Here is a 12,540-nt window from a genome sequence, read left to right on the forward strand (position 1 = left end):
CTGGGCGACAGAGTGAGACTCCATCTCAAAAAAAAGAAAAAAGAAAAAGAAAAGAAAAGAAAATAAGGGGCCGGGCCCAGTGGCTCACACCTGTAATCCCAGCACTTTGGGAGGCTGAGGCGGGTGGATCACCTGAGGTGAGGAGTTTGAGATCAGCCTGGCCAACATGGTGAAACCCGTCTCTACTGAAAGTACAAAAATCAGCCGGGCATGGTGGTGCATGCCTGTAATCCCAGCTACTCAGGAAGCTTAGGCAGGAGAATTGCTCGAACCCGGGAGGCAGAGGTTGCAGTTAGCCGAGATCGCACCATTGCACTCCAGCCTGGGTGATAGAGCGAGCAAGACTCCATCTCAAAAAGAAAGAAAGAAAGAAAAAGAAAATGAGGAACCCTAACCCTGGAGGCAAGGACCCCTTTTCCACAGACAGCCTCTCTCTCAGGCACTGCCTGCACTGGGCACACAGCACTGTGGAAATGCACCTGCACTCCCTGCACAGCAGCCACCCCTTTCCTCCACTCTCCGTCAGCACTAAGCTTGGTGGGTCAGAGGGACTCCAGCTTTCAGATGGCAAAACACAGAAAGCATCAAAACCTAAATACTCAAAAGGCTCCACAACATCAGGCATGGCCGTAAAATAATACAAAAAACTGAAATTGGCCGGGTGCGGTGGCTCACGCCTATAATCCCAGCACTTTGGGAGGCTGAGGCAGACAGATCACCCGAGGTCAGGAGTTCGAGACCAGCCTGACCAACATGGAGAGACCCTGTCTCTACTAAAAATACAAAATTAGCCAGGCGGGGTGGCATATGCCTGTAATCCCAGCTACTTGGGAAGCTGAGGCAGGAGAATCGCTTGAACCCAGGAGGTGGAGGTTGTGGTGAGCCAAGATTGTGCCATTGCACTCCAGCCTGAGCAACAAGAGCGAAACTCCGTCTCAAAAACAAAAAACAAACAAACAAAAAACTGGAATCAAAAAAGTGTATGAGATCTTAAATTTTTAAAACAAGAAATGTGTGGATTATATAAATGTTTTAAAAATTCATTAAAATGCCAACTAAAAACATAACACAAAATAGCTTAATAAATATGTAAAAATGTATGAACAGAGCCAGGCACAGGGGCACATGTCTTTAAGTCCAGCTCCTTGGGAGGCTGAGGCAGGAGGATTACTGGATTACTTACTTGAGCCCAGGAGTTGGAGATCAGCCTGGACAACATAGTGAGACTGTCTCTTTAAAACACACATACATACACACACACACACACACAAGCGTATGCATGTGAGAAACCCAATTCAAAAATGGGCAAAGGACTTGAAGAGATATTTCTCCAAAGACACATAAATGGCTCACGAACATGTGAAAAGATGCTCAACATCACTAATTATTAGGGAAAGGCAAATCAAAACGACAGTAAGATACCACCTCATATCCACTAGGATGACTACTATTAAAAAAAAACGCAACAACAAATAAGAAAATAAGTGTTGGCAAAGATGTGGAGAAACTGGAACCTTTGTACTGTTGGTAGGAATGCAAACTGATATTCCTTCCTTACTGGGTCCTTAGAAAAATAAAAAATAAATTAAATTAAAAGGAACAGAAAACAGTACAGCTGTTGCGAAAAATCAGATGGAGGTTCCCTAAAAAATTAAAAACAGAATTCTAGTATGATCCAGCAATCCCACTTCTAGATCTATATCCAAAAAAATTGAAAGTAGGATCTCAAAGAAGTATTTACACATTCCTGTTCACAGTTTTATTATTCAAAATAGCCAAAAGGTGGAAGGAACTCAAGTGTCCATTGAGGGGTGGATAGATAAACAAAATTCAGTATATCCATACAACGGAGTATTATTCAGCCTTAAAAAGGAAGGAAATTGACATATGCTACAACATGGATGAACCTTAAGGACATTAGCTAAATGAGCTAAGCTGGTCACAAAAACACAAATACTACATAATTCCACTTATATGAAGTCCCTACAGTAGTGAAATTCTGAGACAGGAAATACAATGGTGCTTGCCAGGGGCTTTAGGGAGGGGAAATGGGGAGGCAGTGTTTAAAGGGTATAGAATTTCAGTTTTACAAGATGAAGGGTTCTGGAGACAGATGGTGGTGATGGCTGTACAACAGTATGAATGAACTTACCACCACTGAACTGCACACTGAAAATGGTTAAGATGGTAAATTTTGTTATGTTTGTGTATTTTACCATAACAAAAATTGGGAAAAAAGGGCCAGGCACAGTGGTTCATGCCTGTAATCCCAGAACTTTGAAAGGCAAAGGTGGGCAGATCATCTGAGGTCAGGAGTTCAAGACCAGCCTGGCCAACATGGTTAAAATTCCATCTCTACTAAAAATACAAAAATTAGCCGGGCGTGGTGGTGGGCACCTGTAATCCCAGCTACTCAGTAGGCTAAGGCAGGAGAATTGCTTGAACCCAGGAGGCAGAGGTTGCAGGGAGCTGAGATTGTGCCACTGTACTCCTGCCTGAGTGACACAGCAAGCCCCTGTTTTGGAGGGAAAAAATAGTACATATGCTCAAATACGTAACAAAAAGTAGAAGAATGTAAAGTTTAGCAATTTAATGCTTATTATACTTTTTTTTTTCCCCCTGAGATGGAGTTTTGCTCTTGTTGCCCAGGCTGGAGTGCAATGGTGCAATCTCAGCTCACTGTAACCTCCACCTCCCAGGTTCAAGTGCTTCTCCTGCGTCAGCCTCCCAAATAGCTGGGATTACAGGCATGCGCCACCACGCCCAGCTAATTTTTTAAATTTTTAGTAGAGACAGGGTTTCTCCATGCTGTTCAGGCTGTACTCAAACTCCTGACCTCAGGTGATCCACCCACCTCGGCCTCCCAAAGTGTTGGGATTACAGGCATGAGCCACCACACCTGGCCTTATACTCCTTTTTCTTGTCAAGTTAAATTCCTAACATTTTTAATACAAAAAAATGTACAAACCTTCATAAAATGTCTGAGAGAACATGTAACAAAACACATGCTCTCACTCAGGCATTATGTTTTGGAAACTGCGATCATAGTACCTACCAATCCACAGCCCCTTCTGAGTGATCCAACCCCACCGGCAGGCCCTGCTCAAAGGGGGCCTTCCTTGTGCAGGTGGCAGAAGCTCACTCCTCCCAAGCACCACTCCCTGGACCAGGCAGCCCCGCAACACCCAAGGCCAGCCCCCAGCCCAAAGGTCAGTGTCTGGGAGGTGGTGTGAAGGGAAAGAGCTCAGGCACTCTCTCTGAGGTGGGTGCTGGGAAAGGGAGAGTACAGGGCAGGTAAGACTGGGTGGGCCTCCACTGTAGGGGAGTGTACAGACGGAACAGACAGTGGAGGGCAACCACCTAATTGAAGTGGAAGGCCAAGAGCCCTGGTGCACAACTGGATCCTGCCAGAGTGCAAACCATGGTTCCATTTGCCCAGGGGCCCCGCAACAATACAGTGATCCCAAGGATCCCACAGATTCCTGTTTTCTTTATGCCTGCATGATCCTGAACCACCTATTCCACCGCCCACCCAACTTGAAGTCAGCCTGCTCCCTGCCGCCCTGAGAATTCGACTAAAACAGCCAATCACTCCAGTGTCAATCACAGATGGCAAACAGTACAGTTAGCTGGGTGTGGTGGCACGTGCCTGTAGTCCCAGCTATTTTGGGGGCTGTGGCGGGAAGATCACTTGAGCCCAGAAGCTCCCGGCTGCAGTGAGCAGAGATCGCGCCACTGCACTCCAGCCTGGGTGAAAAAGTGAGGCTCTATCTCAAAATAAAATAAAATATTAAATAAAATAAATAATAAAATAAAGTAAGCTGTTCTGTCCTCTTCTCGAGTCCCTGAGGCATAGCCTCAGAACCAGAGCTTTCAACAGGAGTTTTATACCACATGCCAGACAACACACTGACTGAATTACCACACTGCCTTCGATGTGAATTTTCCAGAAACAGTAACTAAACTGGCAGGGGCTAACAATCCAAAACAAGGAGCTACCATCTGCCAAGGCCAGGAACAGGCCAGACTCCAGACTTGCACACTCTCATGAGCAGGGCACCGCCAGCAGCGGGCCTGCTGGCTCTTTCCACCAAGGACAGTGCTTCTCAGCCCTTGAGTGCTTCTGCTAACAATTTCCAGACTGACCTTTTTCTATGTGATATGTCCACTCTACATGTCCTCCTGAACAGTGTACACAAGACAGAACCATCAGGTATCCACTCAGTGCTGCACATGGATGCAAGATGCAACTTCCCAGGGCTTGCGGCCACTTCCTTCACCCTCACCCCTAAGGACGCACACTGTTAGGCTTTGGGTTCCCCTCTCTCTGCTGTTTTTATTTCCTTGTCTCTTTTGTCATCAATATAACCATTTGAGGAAGTAAAGAAAGGATACACATATATTCCTACAAATGGATAGGCTGAGAGTAAATCAACTTGGTATTTGTGAACATGAATGATAAAAGGCAAAAACTTCTAGCTGAAATTTAGCTCTCCTTCAATTATAAAGGCAGACAATAAGCCCTGGAGTTTTAACAGAAACAGCAACAGGTGGCCGGGCGCGGTGGCTCACGCCTGTAATCCCAGCACTTTGGAAGGCCAAGGCGGGCGGATCACAAGGTCAGGAGATCGAGACCATGGTGAAACCCCGTCTCTACTAAAAATAGAAAAAATTAGCCGGGCGCAGTGGCGGGCGCCTGTAGTCCCAGCTACTCGGGAGGCTGAGGCAGGAGAATGGTGTGAACCCGGGAGGCGGAGCTTGCAGTGAGCCGAGATTGCGCCACTGCACTCCAGCTTGGGCGACAGAGCAAGACTCCGTCTCAAAAAAAAAAAAAAAGAAAAAAAGAAACAGCAACAGGTATTTTCCAAAGCATTAGAGTGTCACAGAAATCTCATCACTACTCCCAAAGGAATTACCAGAGCCACTGCTCAATCCGGTTACTTAACTAATAAATGGGACTATCACCAATTTGGTTCAATACAATATTTTGATAACTGTATTTCAAAATGATTTGTTCTCTTCTTAATCTATTTATTTCCTTTAAAATGCTGTTAAGAGGCCCCCAGAGGCCAAGCAGACATGAAAATTTAAGACACCCCCTCCCCCCACCAGAGTCTACACTTTGCATCACTTTAGCAGTTTCAGGCTGTCCTTCTAAACAGTTTCAGACAGTTTTAACAATTTGCAACAAAAGTGTAAACTGCAAATAGAATGTTACTTCTCATAAGTAGCACCTTTCTATTTCAGCTATTTACAAGTAGTAATTTTTTTTTCTTTTTTCGGACATGGAGTCTTGCTCTGTCGCCCAGCCTGAAGTGCACTGGCGTGATCTCAGCTCACTGTAACCTCCACCTCCTGGGTTCAAGCGATTCTCCTGCCTCAGCCTCCCGAGTAGCTGGGAATACAGGCACCCGCCATCACACCCAGCTAATTCTGTATTTTTAGTGGAGACAGGGGTTGCACCATGCTGGCCAGGCTGGTCTCGAACTCCTGACTTCAAGCAATCCACCCACCTCAGCCTCCCAAAGTACTAGGATTACAGGTGTGAGCCACCGCACCTGGCCTTACAAGTAGTGCTTTTCTAAAGTTACCACCAGAGAAACGTTAACTACATCTAAACTAGAGTACAGGAATCCTAACAAAATGCGTTGTACTCAGTATCATTACCACAGAACCTGCTGACACTCAGATCATAAGCACAGAATGTTAATCTTTGAAACAAATCCTACTTCACTGACCATGTTTCATCAATTCTAAGGCACACTTTTAAATGTCTGAAGTGAAAAGCATCCTTCACTGATGGGGTAAGAAAGCACCGTGCCAGGAGGCATCGGGAGCATCTTTAGCGGTATAACACACTGCTGTATTTTAGATTCAACAGACTATAAGCACCTCGTTTTACATTTTATTGTGTTTTGCTTTATTGCACTCAGCAGACATTATGTTTTTCACAAGCTGAAGTGTGGCAACCCTGTATGGAGAAAGCAAGCCTAATGGTGCCAATTTTCCAAAAACAGGAGCTCACTTTGTGTCTGTGTTACATTTTGGTAATTCTTCAGTATTTCAAACTTTGTCATTTTCATGTGTGTTACGGGGATCTGTGATCAGTGATCTTTGATGTTCCCACTGTAATTTTATTGGTGTGTCACGAACCCCTATTAGACAGCAAACTTAATGGATAAATGCTGTGTTCTTTTTTTTTTTTTTTTTTTTTTTTTTTTTTTGAGACGGAGTCTCGCTCTGTAGCCCAGGCTGGAGTGCAGTGGCCGGACCTCAGCTCACTGCAAGCTCTGCCTCCCGGGTTCACGCCATTCTCCGGCCTCAGCCTCCTGAGTAGCTGGGACTACAGGCGCTGCCACCTCGCCCGGCTATTTTTTGTATTTCTTAGTAGAGACGGGGTTTCACCGTGTTAGCCAGGATGGTCTCGATCTCCTGACCTCGTGATCCGCCCATCTCGGCCTCCCAAAGTGCTGGGATTACAGGCTTGAGCCACCGCGCCCGGCCAAATGCTGTGTTCTGACTGCTCTGCTGACCAGCTGTTCTGCCCATCTCTCTCCCTCTCTGTGGGCCCCCCATTCTGTCAGACACCACAATACTGAAATTAGGCCAATTAATAACCTTACAATGGCCTCTAAGTGTTCAGGTGAAAGGAAGAGAAACACCATCTCCCACTTAAAATTAAAACCCAGCTTGGTTTAGAAAGTCATGTCGCCAGGCAGGGTGCGGTGGCTCATGCCTGTAATCCCAGGACTTTGGGAGGTCGAGGCGGGTGGATCACGTAATATCAGGAGATCGAGACCAGCCAGGTCAACATGGTGAAACCCTGTCTCTATTAAAAAAAAAATCCAAAAGTTAGCTGGGCATGGTGGCGCGTGCCTATAGTCCCAGCTACTCAGGAGGCTGAGGCAGGAGAATCGCTTGAACCTGGGAGGCGAAGGTTGCAGTGAGCCGAGATCATGCAACTCCACTCCAGCCTGGGCGACAGAGTGAGACTCTCACTCAAAAAAAAAAAAAAAAAAAAGGGTCAGTCATGTTGCCGGACACAGTGGCTCACACCTGTAATCCCAGCACTTTGGGAGGCTGAGGCAGGCGGATCACCTGAGGTCCGGTGTTTGAGACCAGCCTGACCAACATGGAGAAATCCCGCTCTACTAAAAATACAAAAAAATTAGTCTGGCATGGTGGCACATGCCTATAATCCCAGGTACTCGGGAGGCTGAGGCAGGAGAATCGTTTGAACCCGGGAGACAGAGGTTACGGTGAGCTGAGATCATGCCATTGAACTCCAGCCTGGGCAGCAAGAGCAAAACTTCATCTAGAAAAAAAAAAGAAAAGTCATGCCAAAAACCAAGATGGGCCAAAAGCTAGGCCTCTTGAATCAAAAAGTTAGCCAGGTCAGGAACAGTGGTTCATATGGGTAATCCCAACACTCTGGAAGGACAAGGCAGGAAGGCTGCTTGAAAGGATTCACCATTCTGGAAAGGAACTTAAGAGATACCCGAGACAACATAATGAGACCTCACTTCTACAGAAATTTTTCAAAATTAGCTGGGCATGGTGGCACATCCCTGCAGTCCCAGTTATTCAGGAGGCTGAGGTGGGAGAACCATTTTAGCCCAAGAGGTCAAGAGTGCAGTGAGTTATGATCTCACCACTGCATCCCAGCCTGAGCAACAGAATGAGACCCTATCTCTCAAAACCATAGTTAGCCAAGGCCAGGCACAGTGGATCATGCCTGAGGCTGAGGCAGAAGGACCACTTGAGGCCAGGAGTTTGAGACCCGCCTGGACAACCTAGGGAGATTTCATCTCTTTAAAAAAAACAAAAAAGGGCTGGGTGCGGTGGCTCATGCCTGTAATCCCAGCACTCTGGGAGGCCAAGGCAGGTGGAACATTTGAGGTCAGAAGTTCAAGGCCAGCCTGGCCAATACAGTGAAACCCTGTCTCTACTAAAAATACAAAAATTAGCCAGGCGTGGTGGCTCACACCTGTAGTCCCAACTACTTGGTAGACTAAGGCAGAGGAATCTCTTGAACCAAGGAGGCAGAGGTTGCAGTGAGCCAGTATCGCGCCACTGCACTCCAGCCTGGGTGACAGAGCAAGACTCCATCTCAAAAAAAAAAAAAAAAAAAAAAAAAAAGGAAAGAAAAGAGAAGAAAAACAAAGGCTAGCCACGCTGTAAATGCAAAGTACAAGTTTCTTTTCAATTTTTGAAATTAAAAAAAATATATATACACAAATTTCTGAAATTTTAAATCACTTCTCAGAACAAAGGAAAAGTTCTTAAAGGCCATTAAAAGTGCTACTCCAGTGAACACATGAATAAGAAAACGGTTGGGTCCAGTGGCTCACACCTGTAATCCCAACACTTTGGGAGGCCAAGGCGGGCGGATCACTTGAGGTTAGGAGTTTGAGCCCAGCCTGGCCACATGGTGAAACCGTACCTCTACTAATAACACAAACATCAGCTGGACACATGCTGCACACCTGTTATCCCAGCTACTCAGGAGGCTGAGGCAGCAGAATTGCTTGCACCCAGGAGGCAGAGGTTGCAGTGAGCCATGATCATACCACTGCACTCCAACCTGGGCAACAGCCTCAAAGAAAGAAAGAGAGGGAGGGAGGGAAAGAAAGTGAAACAGCCTTATTGGTGATATGGGGAAAGTATGAGTGGTCTGGATAGATCAAACCAGCCACAACATTCCCTTAAACTGAAGCCTAATCCAGAACCAAGCCCAAATTTTCTTCAATTTTATGAAGGCTGACAGAGGTGAGGAAGATGCAGAAGAAAAGTTGGAGCCAGGCACCGTGGCTCACCCCTGTAATCCTAGCACTTTGGAAGGCTGAGGCAGGTGGATCACCTGAGGTCAGGAGTTCGAACCTAGCCTAACATAGTGAAACCCCATCTCTACTAAAAATACAAAAAATTAGCTGGATGTGGTGGTGGCCGCCTGTACTCCCAACTACTACAGAGGCTGAGGCGAGGCAGGAGAATCGCTTGAACCCGGAAGGCGGAGGTTGCAGTGAGCCAAGATGACACCACTGCACTCCAGCTTGGGCTACAAGAGTAAAACTCCATCTCAAAAAAGAAAAGAAAAGAAAAGAAAACTTGGAAGCAGCAGAGGCTGGTTCATGAGGTTTAAGGAAAGAAGTTGTCCCTATAACACAAATGTACCAGGTAAAGCAGCAAGTGCTAACAGAAAAGCAACACCAGGTTATCCAGGTCTAGCTAAGATCACTGATGAACGCAGCTAGACAGAAAAGCAGATTTTCAATAGAGACAAAACAGTCTTCCGTTGGAAGAAGATGACACCTAGGACTTTCATACCTAGAGAGAACTCAATGCTTAGCTTCAAAGGGCAAACTGGTTCTCTTGTTAGGGGCAAATGTCACTGGTGACTTTAAGCTGAAGCCAACGGTCTTTGACCATTCTGAAAATCCTAGGGTCCTGAAGAATTATGTTAAATCTACTCTTGCCTGTGCTCTAGAAATGGAATAACACATTACTGAATATTTTAAGCCCACTGTTGAGATCCACTGCTCAGAAAAAGATTTCTTTCAAAATATTACTGCTCACTGACAATGTACCTAGTCACCCAAGGGCTCTGATGGAGATGTACGCAAGGAAATGAACGCTGTCTTCATGTCTGCTAACACCACATCCATTCTGCAGCTATGGATCCAAGGAGTAATCTCGACTTTCAAGTCTTAATTATTTAAGAAACACATTTTCTAAGGCTATAGCTGTGGTAGTGATTCCTCTGATGAATCTGGGCAAAGTAAATTGAAAACCTTCTGGAAAGAATCCGCCATTCTAGATGCCATTCAAGATTCATGGAAGGAGGTTAAATATCAACACTAACAGGAGTTTGGAAGAAGCTGATTCTAACCCTTGTAATGACTTGGAGGAGTTCAAGACTTCAGTGGAGGAAGGAACTGCAGATGTGGTAGAAATAATGAAGAGTTGCTTCTTATGGATGAGCAAAGAAAGTGGTTTCTTGAGATGGAAGCTATTTCTAGTGAAGATGCTGTGCACATTGTGGAAATGACAACAAAACGTGGAATATCACATCAACTTAGTGGATAGCAGTGGCAGAGTCTGACAATAGCCTCCAACTTTGAAAGAATTTCCACTGTGGTTAAAAAGCTATCAAAACAGCATCACATGCTACAAAGAAGTCTTTCATGAAAGGAAGAGTCCATCAATGCAGCAAGCTTCACTGCTGCCTTATTTTAAGTAACTGACACAGCCACCACCACCCTGATCAGTCAGCAGCCATCCACAATGAGGCAAGATTGTCCAAGTACAAAACGAGCAGGACTCACTGAAGGCTCAGATGATCATTAGTATTTTTAGTACTAAAGTATTTTTTAATTAAGGTAAGCACATTTTTATAGATATAATGCTTGCTATTGCACGCTTTAAATAGTATAGCATAATTACAACTTTTATATGCACTGAAAAACTTAAAACTGTGTTGTGTCACTTGCTTTACCGCAATACTTGCTTTACTGCGGTGGTCTGGATTAGAACTCGAATTATCTGAGGTATGCCTGTGTACAAAGAGAGGATTCCCAAATCACTCTAAGTAAATTAAGCAGAGTGATGAAAGCCTCATTTCCGTCAGCCTGCCATCTTCCAAATTAATCTATGACTAAATGCAAGAGCATCACCAATAACTACACTGGCAAAGAGGTTCACATTTCACCTCGATTCTTCTTTCTGTTTAGAGAAAGCCTATTGTTCACTATGCCAGGAAAAATCATGAAAGTAGACCTAACTAAAGCTGGGAGCTTCTTTCATCCTGAAGAGGAAAGTACCCACTTCCTAGGGAAAAAGCATCTACTGTTTTGAAAAGCAAACTCTTTCTAAAGAGTTGGAGGAGAACCCCTCACACAGGTGGAGCACCCCCCAGGGCTGCAGCCCCCCCGTCGCACTCAGCCCGGCCTGCCCCGGCCCGACCTCAGGGGGCCGCCATTCCCGGACCCTCGGGCCTCCCGTCAGGAATCCGCCATCGGAACGGAGGCCCTAACTGGTCCGGTCGCAGAGCCGCTGTCCAAATAAGGCATTTCGAGAGCCACTAGGATGACATAAAGCAGACTCCGCATTTCTTCATTCTTCGTTCAGTGACACGATTTCCCTCACAAGGAAGGTGCAAACCCACAGGGCGCCCAGCCCCTGCCGGGCACTTTCTGTCATCTATTTCCACGACCCGTGTGACAGAAGCGGCTCTTCCCACCGATTCCCGGGATGCCAGAACCGCTTGCCCAGCACCCGGCCCCAAACACGGCCGTCAGCGCGCGGACCTGGGCTGCTCCCGCGCCGGTGCCCCGCTGAGGGCGCGAGCCCCATCGCGCCCACAGCCCCCAGGACCCCGACCCACACGTTCGCCACAGCTGAGGCCAGGGCCGGGGTCGCGGCCGCCATCTTCCCGCCTGCGCCGCCGCGCACCCCACACCCTTCGAGCAGCCCCGCCGGCCCGGAAGACCCCGCGAGGCCGCGGACCCGACCGGCCCCACGCGCGCCGCCCGCCCCGGCCCCGCCCCGCCGCGCGCCCCCGGCCCTCACGCCCGCCGCCCCCCCGCCCGCGCCGGGCTCCGCGCGCCCCCGCCCCCGCCCCGCGCCGGGGCGCGCGCCGCACTCCGAAAGGGACGGTTAGGAGCGCGCGCTTCGATCGGGCCCAGCGCGGCGGCGGCGGCGCCTTCCAGAAATTTCCGCGTCCCTCAACCCACACTGAAAAACCAACTGGGCGCGTCCCCGCGCCGGTTGGGCGGAAGGCGCCCCCTCCCCCGCGGGTGCCCGCTCCCCTCCCCCACCCGCGCCCCCTCCCCGCCCCCTGCCCCGGACGGCGGGTCAAGTGCGGGCCCTCCGGGGCAGCGCCGGCCCTCCAGACCCGGGCGGCAGCGGCGGCGGCGGGCGGCGGCCGCGGGCCGGTGTGATTGATAGGGACGGCGGCGGCGAGAGCGGCGGCGGCGGCGGCGGAGCGGTTGAGTGACAGCTTACCTGGGTGCCAATCTTCATCACACTGACAAGCGGCTGCAGCAATCGGGACCCGCAGTGCCGCGCCCGCGTCCAACCGTCACGCCGACGCTGGGCCACGCGATACAGCCTCGCTCAATGGGAGGAGGGCGACGCCGACGCGCGCCGCATCAATATTCAGAGAGGGGGCGGGGCCCGCCGGAGACGGGCCCCGCCCCTCCCTGCGCGGCGGCGGGCGCGGGGCGGGGCCTAAGTCCTGGGGGAGGAGAGCGAGGGCGGGGACCGGGTCGTGGCCGGCCCCGCCTCCATCCCCGCCCGCACCCGGAGCTAGGCCCTGCCCCCAACCTGCCGCGCCCGAGCGCGAGGAGCTGTCTGCCCCGCCCCGAAGGCAGAGCCTCCCGCCTTATGACTATGCAGTAGGGGCGTGGCCTCAGCGCGCGTCACGCCGCCTCCGCGCGTTTGGTTGCTGCCCAGAAGAGGTGTGTGGAGCCGGGCGAAACCATCTGCCTCGAGCAGACGGGGAGGGAGGGCTGTACCATCCGTAGCCCCGGGCGTCCCGGC

At 49.0% G+C, this 12,540-nt stretch overlaps 1 protein-coding gene across 2 annotated transcripts in view; it reads right to left on the bottom strand.

Annotated features, from left to right (window-relative positions):
- The window catches only part of PKNOX1 (PBX/knotted 1 homeobox 1), a 69,048-nt gene extending 56,890 nt beyond the window's left edge, over nt 1–12,158 (bottom strand). The window contains exon 1 of one of the 2 annotated variants that reach the window (XM_050784448.1): nt 12,004–12,158. The gene's annotated coding sequence lies outside the window, so the exon portion shown is untranslated. The remainder of the gene's footprint in view (nt 1–12,003) is intronic. The other variant, XM_050784451.1, reaches the window with a different exon arrangement.
- Nucleotides 12,159–12,540: the final 382 nt, after the last annotated feature.

The sequence above is a fragment of the Macaca thibetana genome, chromosome 3, assembly GCF_024542745.1.
Source record: "Macaca thibetana thibetana isolate TM-01 chromosome 3, ASM2454274v1, whole genome shotgun sequence".
NCBI lineage: Eukaryota > Metazoa > Chordata > Mammalia > Primates > Cercopithecidae > Macaca > Macaca thibetana.